This window comes from Pinus tabuliformis, chromosome 9 (assembly GCF_031772625.1).
Source record: "Pinus tabuliformis cultivar Carrire ecotype Pingquan chromosome 9, CPIR1, whole genome shotgun sequence".
Lineage (NCBI taxonomy): Eukaryota > Viridiplantae > Streptophyta > Pinopsida > Pinales > Pinaceae > Pinus > Pinus tabuliformis.
In genome coordinates, this window is record NC_142307.1 from 1,953,835,683 (window position 1) to 1,953,843,311 (window position 7,629).

Below are 7,629 nucleotides of genomic sequence, written 5' to 3' on the forward strand. Positions count from 1 at the left end.
TTCATTGATTCAAAGGGTTTGCCTTTTTCTTGCTCTTTGATCTTGGTGTGGCGCTGTGATTGGTTTGTGTGTTTGTTAGAGGTGGGCTCAGAGCATTTTTTAGGGGAAGTCAGGTCCACCTGTGTATTCCTTTTATAAACCTTTGTCTGGGGCGTCTTCCTTTGTTTGTTTAGTGTGCCTCTCCAGGAAATGAGGATGTAAGTTCCAAAGATACAGTTTCCTATGGAGGCATTAGACGAAGCTTCTTGATATGTTCTATATTCTAGGGAGTTGACCACCCTTTTTAGTTAATAAGGCTTCAATGGTTGACGGGTCATTTTTAAGTCGCTCCACCTTATTCATTAGACTTTCCATGATTGTTGGAACTAATATTTCTTCATATCTTGAACATACTTCCGGCAAGTGTTATGTCAAATAGTTGATTGTAATATGGATTGTATCATCATCAAAGGTCCATTTTTGGATTAATTGATGTAAAAGATTTTTCTTGAGGTTATCCAACCTGATTGGTTCTTTAATTGGGCTTCCTACATGATCTTCTTGGATTGATTTATTGGACCTTTTCCTATCGGTAGGTAGGGCATTTTCTCTTTACCAAAATGTGAATTGTTGACCAATAATTGATTGTCCATCTCTACTCACCTAATTGGTTCTTTAATTGGGGTTCCTACAGTTTCCTCTTAAATTGATTGATTAGGCCTCTTCTAAAGGTGGGTAGGACATTTTCTCTTTTTTCCATGTTAATTTGGCAGCTAAGTGACAAATTCCAACCATGGACGAGATTTTTTTTCGAGAGGACCAATTTTGACTATTGAAGCACTCAATTTGGACAAGGGAAAGTGTATTTACGAAGAAAAACCCACATATTGCACATTTGATTAGGTCGGCCCTAAAGCAAATTGGACACCCTTGGTGTAGAAATTTTGAATAATATGACACTTATTCACAGAGATTATCCTAATTATACACTATTGCGGAATGCATGCATAATACATAACCTCCTCTACGTTGATCATCAATTTTGCGGAATTAAAAACAATGAAACATCGATCGCATGCCCACATTAACACAATATGTAATCCGGGGAAAGCATACAACTGAAAACCCACACTATCTGTTTATTATAATGATTGAGAACATGTAAATTTACATAGTACAATACTCCTCACAAGTACTCAGTACTATCTCCACCTGTTACACACAAACTAGCTTAGTTCTGAATCAATCACAGGTTCAAATCTCCTCCACTGCACAATCCTGCATGAGAATAGATGAGAATGGCTGATCCAAACTCGTATTTCCCTTGGATGAACCATGCAATCCTCATTGGTAATACTCAATCCATTGATTGTGCAAATCTCATGCACAACTATAGTCACAACTGACAGCTGTATTGCCCTTTCACTCACCTCTAACACTTGTCTCCACTGAACTGTCCATGTACTGAGTTAACTGATGTATTCTTTAGTTGATTTATGAGTTAATAATTAGTGATTAATTAATAATTAATTCACATCACTCATCACTAGTGTATTCTGCAGTTAGACTAAATACAACAAGTTCAACCAAGTCAAACTTAACGCAACTCCATCAACTCCTCAATAACTCCACCAACTCAATCACTTGAGTTCTAACTGAAGTCCATCATTCAATAGCTCAACTGATCCATAAGAAAAGCGTATTTCCTTCTGGCAGTTGCATGTGCCACATCCGTAGCTCGAACTGAAGTGCTCCAAGAGGATAAGATAATGTTTATAGTCCAAATATTATTAAGAGCTAATAATATTTGACTGTTCTATTTTTAGCCTGGCAGTCTAAAAATAGACTCCACCCATATGTCTAAAAATATAAGTCCATCTATTTTTACCAACATGACCAATCATCCACAAATAGCATCCTACAACTCATAGACCATGATCCATATGTCTAAAAATAGACATAGTCTAACAATAGACTTTGCGCCAAAAATAGCCTGCGGGCCCACTTAGTGAAGGCGACTCCTTTCCACTAAGCTCCATCATCTTGTTGCATTTTCAACACTCCCTCTCAACAAGATATGGATTATCTACGACCCCTATCCTGCAACTCTGGAATGTTCTGCATGCAACATATTTGCCTGGTCCACTTGCTCCAGCAACACATGGAACAAAAAACACTCCCAACTGACCACTCTGTTAGGCTAGGAACATACTCTGATGCTGAAGCTCTACCTGTTGTTGACAAGTGCTCCCTCTCTGACATCTACGCTATTGCAACATATCCATGCATCTAGCACCATTGCACACTTCTCTGTGCCACCTAGCACTGTGCAAAACACTTGTGCCTCTCGCATCGCTGCAGCCTGCTAGCTATGCGCTGTCCTGGGATTCCCTACACTGTCGCTCTCTCTGCACTCCATCCGCATCTGTCTCTCCAGTCAGTCAGTTTCTGCTACTCCACATCAGGGCTCTTGTAGCAAGGTCTCATCCAAGAGGTTGGGTACCTCAAGGATCTGCCCCTCCTCCTTGGGACGATCAATCCACATCCCCACCTCCTACCTGGAGGTATGGCTGCATGCGATCCCTTTGCCCACCTGGCTCGAATTTTCCCCTACTAAAGGTCTCTGCATGAGTAGATGTCTCTACTCGATCTCCTCTCAGCTTCCCTTGTTGTGGCTGCTCCACAAACTCCTGAAGCTACTACACCATCGTGGCTCCTCCACAATCGTCTGAGACTTCTCCTGACTCTGCATGTTGAGAGGTAATATACGCTCCTCTCAACCACCAAGTCTCCATCAGTTGCCTCGCTGCTCAAGGCTTTGCATGCATCTTGAACCTCAAGAGCATACAGGTTCTTGACTCGTGAACCAATTTGCTTCACCTGTCTAGTGATGATGTGTCTATGGAAAACCTCCCTTACTGAAGACTACATCACAACCTCTGTCTTCCAGCATCGCGATCGACACCAAGTTTCTCTTCAGTCCTGGTACATACTTGACATCGGCCAAAGTAAGGCAAGCTCCATGCTCCCTCTGAAAAATAACCATGCTACACCTGAGACACTATACTTCTCATCATTTCCCATAGCTATGAGTATCTGGAGATCTTTCTCCTCCAAAGTACTGAACAAACTTTGTCATCGGTCATGTGGAAAGAAGCTCCACTGTCAAGAAACCAACCACTTCCCACCATGGATGAAACCATGCATGCGAAGAGTGTGAAATCCAACTCAAACTGTGAAGCAAGTGCCTCACCTTCAGATCCTTCCCCGGATCCCTTCTTGGATTTCCTCCGTGGACAATTTGCAGCATAATGGCCCACCTCATGACAACGAAAGCATCGCACTTTCGATTTGTCAACCTTCTTCCCATCATTGGAAGAACTAGATTCAGAAAGAGAACCTTCTCCTTCCCCTTCTTTGTTTTGGCAGCAAAGCACAATTTTCTTCGTCAGATGCCTTTGATGAAGATCCGTCCCTGGTATTCCGCCTGATCTCCTCTTGCACAAGATCTGACTAAAGTTTTTCCCATCTGGCAATTTAACCCGACCATTGACAGAGTCCTGATAGGAATTCCAACTCTTCGGAAGACCAAGGAGAGCCAAGCTCACCAAGTCCTCATCATCGACAGTCACCCCACACTTCCCAGCTCATCCCTACATTGAGTTAACTTCGTGAGATACTTGGGCATACTGTCTCCTTTTTCACACTTAATGTTTCTGAGTTTATTGAGCGCCAACTTCCTCTGGTCGCTCTTGCTTTGGAATAGATCCGTCAATGCTTTCCACATCAAGTATGGAGAAGCGTTTCCATGCAGGCTGGACACAATGTGATCCTTCACGCCTCCACAGAATCCTTCGACACTTTGTTGTCTTCATTTGCCAAACCTCAACGTGAGCAGCATCAGTAGGCTTTGGGACCTCAGTCTCTATGAATTCCTTCAGCCCATTGTCATCTAACACCGCCTCCATCCTGTCTTTCCATGCAATATAATTCGAGCTGCCCTCAAGAGAATACTCCAATTGCAATCTGTTGAAAGACATTTCACCTTTGACACCAAGAAAACACCGCTGCAAATTCGAATTCCACCAGCTCAAAACTCAACCGCTTCTGATCTAAAATTCGTGAGAACAAAGTATTTCTCGTACAGAGATTGACTGTATGGGCTTTTACCGGATATCTCACCTTCCAAAGGAAGGATGAATCCAGAGGCTACCTGGCCTGATTACAGACTCTGCCTGAAGAAATAAAATGTAAACACTTTCTGAATAATAGATCTGATGATCAACTCTGCTCTGATACCATGTAGAAATTTTGAATAATATGACACTTATTCACAGATATTATCCTGATTATACACTATTGCGGAATGCATGCATAATATATAACCTCATCTACGTTGATCATCAATTTTGCGGAATTAAAAACAATGAAACATCAATCACATGCGCACATTAACACAATATGTAATCCGGGGAAAGCATACAGCTGAAAAACCCCACACTATCTATATATTATAATGATTGAGAACATGTAACAATACATAGTACAATACTCCTCACAAGTACTCGTACTATCTCCACCTGTTACACACAAACTAACTCAGATCTGAATCAATCACAGGTTCAAATCTTCTCCATTGCTTGCCTGCCTCCACTGCGCAATCCTGCATGAGAATAGATGAGAATGGCTAATCCAAACTCGTATTTCCCTTGGCTGAACCACGCAATCCTCATTGGCAATACTCAATCCATTTCACTCACCTCTAACACTTGTCTCCACTAAACTGTCCATGCATTGAGTTAACTGATGTATTCTTTAGTTGATTTATGAGTTAATAATTAGTGAATTAATTAATAATTAATTCACATCACTCATCACTAGTGTATTCTGCAGTTAGACTAAATACAACTGGTTCAACCAAGTCAAACTGAACACAACTCCATCAACTCCACCAAACTCAATCACTTGAGTTCTAACTGAAGTCCATCATGCAATAGCTCAATTGACCCATAAGAAAAGCGTATTTCCTTCTGGCAGTTGCATGTGCCACATCCGTAGCTCGAGCTGAAGTGCTCCAAGAGGATAAGATAATGTTTATAGTCCAAATATTATTAAGAGCTAATAATATTCGATTGTTCTATTTTTAGCCTGGCAGTCTAAAAATAGACTCCGCCCATATGTCTAAAAATAGAAGTCCATCTATTTTTACCAACATGACCAATCATCCACAAATAGCATCCTGCAAGTCATAGACCATGATCCATATGTCTAAAAATAGACTTTGCGCCAAAAATAGCCCGCGGGCCCATTTAGTGAAGACGACTCCTTTCCACTAAACTCCATCATCTTGTTGCATTTTCAACACTTGGAAGCCTATAAATTCAAGTGTCTTCAAGCTCATTTGGATATCACCAAGCATCTTCTTCTTCTCTTCTTCATTAACTGGTTTGCACAAGTGTGAGGCTGGGTCACGAAGATTGATTTGTACTGGTCTGAGATTGTAGGGTCCGAAGCTCACACATGTTAGGGTTTTCATTTCCAACCACAGGCTTGACACAAGAAATTTTCGCTATAACCGCAGTCATGCAGGCTCATTAGTGTGGTTGGAAGTTGTCAACTACACATATACTTCTACCTCCACGCCGTTGGGATTTAGGGTTGCAATTTGACATTTCATCGCAATTGACCGCAGACAAGACAAGTTGACTCTGATAAGTATTGATGCTGGGAACATATTTTTGAATGTTATTGGGTTTATTTTGTTGTATGGTTTTGTATTGGCTCATTGTACTCTTTGTTGAACATTTTATGACAATCTAATAAAAGAAGAATTTCAAAGGGTTTTCCCCATAGTGAGTTTTTCATTGGTCATTGACCGAAAATTTGGTCTCTTGTTGATGTGTTGATTGTCTCCTTTTTCATTGCATTTACTGTTCTATCTTCAATCACTATTGATGATTAGAAATATTAATTGTTATTAAAAGATTGCTAATTGAAGAATTGAATTGGGATAAAGTAATTGAAACAATGTAGAGCAGTGTGAAATTTAACATGGTATTAGAGCTAAGGTGAAGGACAAGCCCAAAAGGAGACAATAATTGAAGCAATCATCTTTGGAAAGTTGAAGGAGCCTATCTAATCAAGTCAAGATGTCTTCCTCTTCTTCAAGGATCATGAGAAGTTGAGTGACTCATCTAACTTTGCCGCTTGGAAGATTAGGTTGGAGATCATAGCTTATAACAAGGATCCTTTGGAATTCATTCAAGGAAAGGTACTTGAGTCTCCAGAGAACGCTTCTGTTGCTGCCAAGAACAAGAACAAGAAAATTGATTTGAAAGCTAAGCAAATTATAGCGGATGGTTGAAAAGATAATTTACTTGCATATGTTTGAAATTTGAAGAAGTCTAAGGACATTTATGATAATATATTTGGCATGTATGAAGTCAACAATTTGAATGAAATCCTCTCGTTGAAAGAACAACTCAAATATATGAAGATGAATAAAGGAGAGTCTGTGCAATCCTACATTATGAGGATATCTCGTCTTAAAGATAAATTGCAGGGAGTTGGGGAAACTATGTCTAACAGGAATTGGTGATTGTAACTCTTAGGGGCCTCCCTCCCATTGGGGAAACCTTCATACCTACTATAATTAATAACAACAATTTTCTGTCATTTGATGAGATTATTGGAAAGCTCACTCAAGAAGGAATTCTGTATAATCCTACATTATGAGGATATCTCGTCTTAAAGATAAATTGCAAAGAGTTGGGGAAACTATGTCTGACATGGAATTGGTGATTGTAACTCTTAGGGGCCTCCATCGCATTGGCGAAACCTTCATAACTACTATAATTAATAACAACATTTTTTTGTCATTTCATGAGATTGTTGGAAATCTCACTCAAGAAGAATCGAGGATGATTCAAGACGTATGATTCAAAAGCATGAAGAAGGAGAACCCACTGCATTCGTCACTCAAAACAAGAAGAAGAAAGGAAATGTAGGTCCATCAAATTCAAGGAAGCCTCCTCCTCCAAATCCAAAGAAAAGGAATAATAGAGAATCATCACACATTGAATGTTACAATTGTCACAAGAAAGGTCACTATGCCTGAGATTGCCCCGAGAAGAACAATGGTCCACGCTACAACACTAGAAGCAACAATAACAGGTTTAATGATCAAAGAAGAAGAGATGACCAAAGGAATGATCGTAATGGAAGAGATGAAAGAAGAAGAAGAGATGCTCCAAGTGATCATGAAGAGATCATCATCCTCAAAAGAAGCCAAGATACTCCAGGTATGAAAGTAATGTTGCCAATCAAAATTGATGGAAAGAGAAGCTCATCAAAGGAAGGTTTGACTTGGTCTTGGAGGGGTCTTTGACAAGGGTCTTAGGTCTTGGAATTCACCATTTGAATTTCTATATGAAGAGAATAGTTCTTGTGGGTTTTCCTCTCAAGAGGACAGGTTTTGGCCCTGGCTGACAACCTACATTTTGTGTCTCCTTGTCGCATTGATCTTCATTGTTTGGTAGTTGTTTGATGATAGAAAAGAAGCTAATCAAGTTTAAGTAAAAATACATCACAAGCATTTATCAAAGTAATAGAAATCACCTAATCCAGCTGACCCTATATTTCTCAACATGG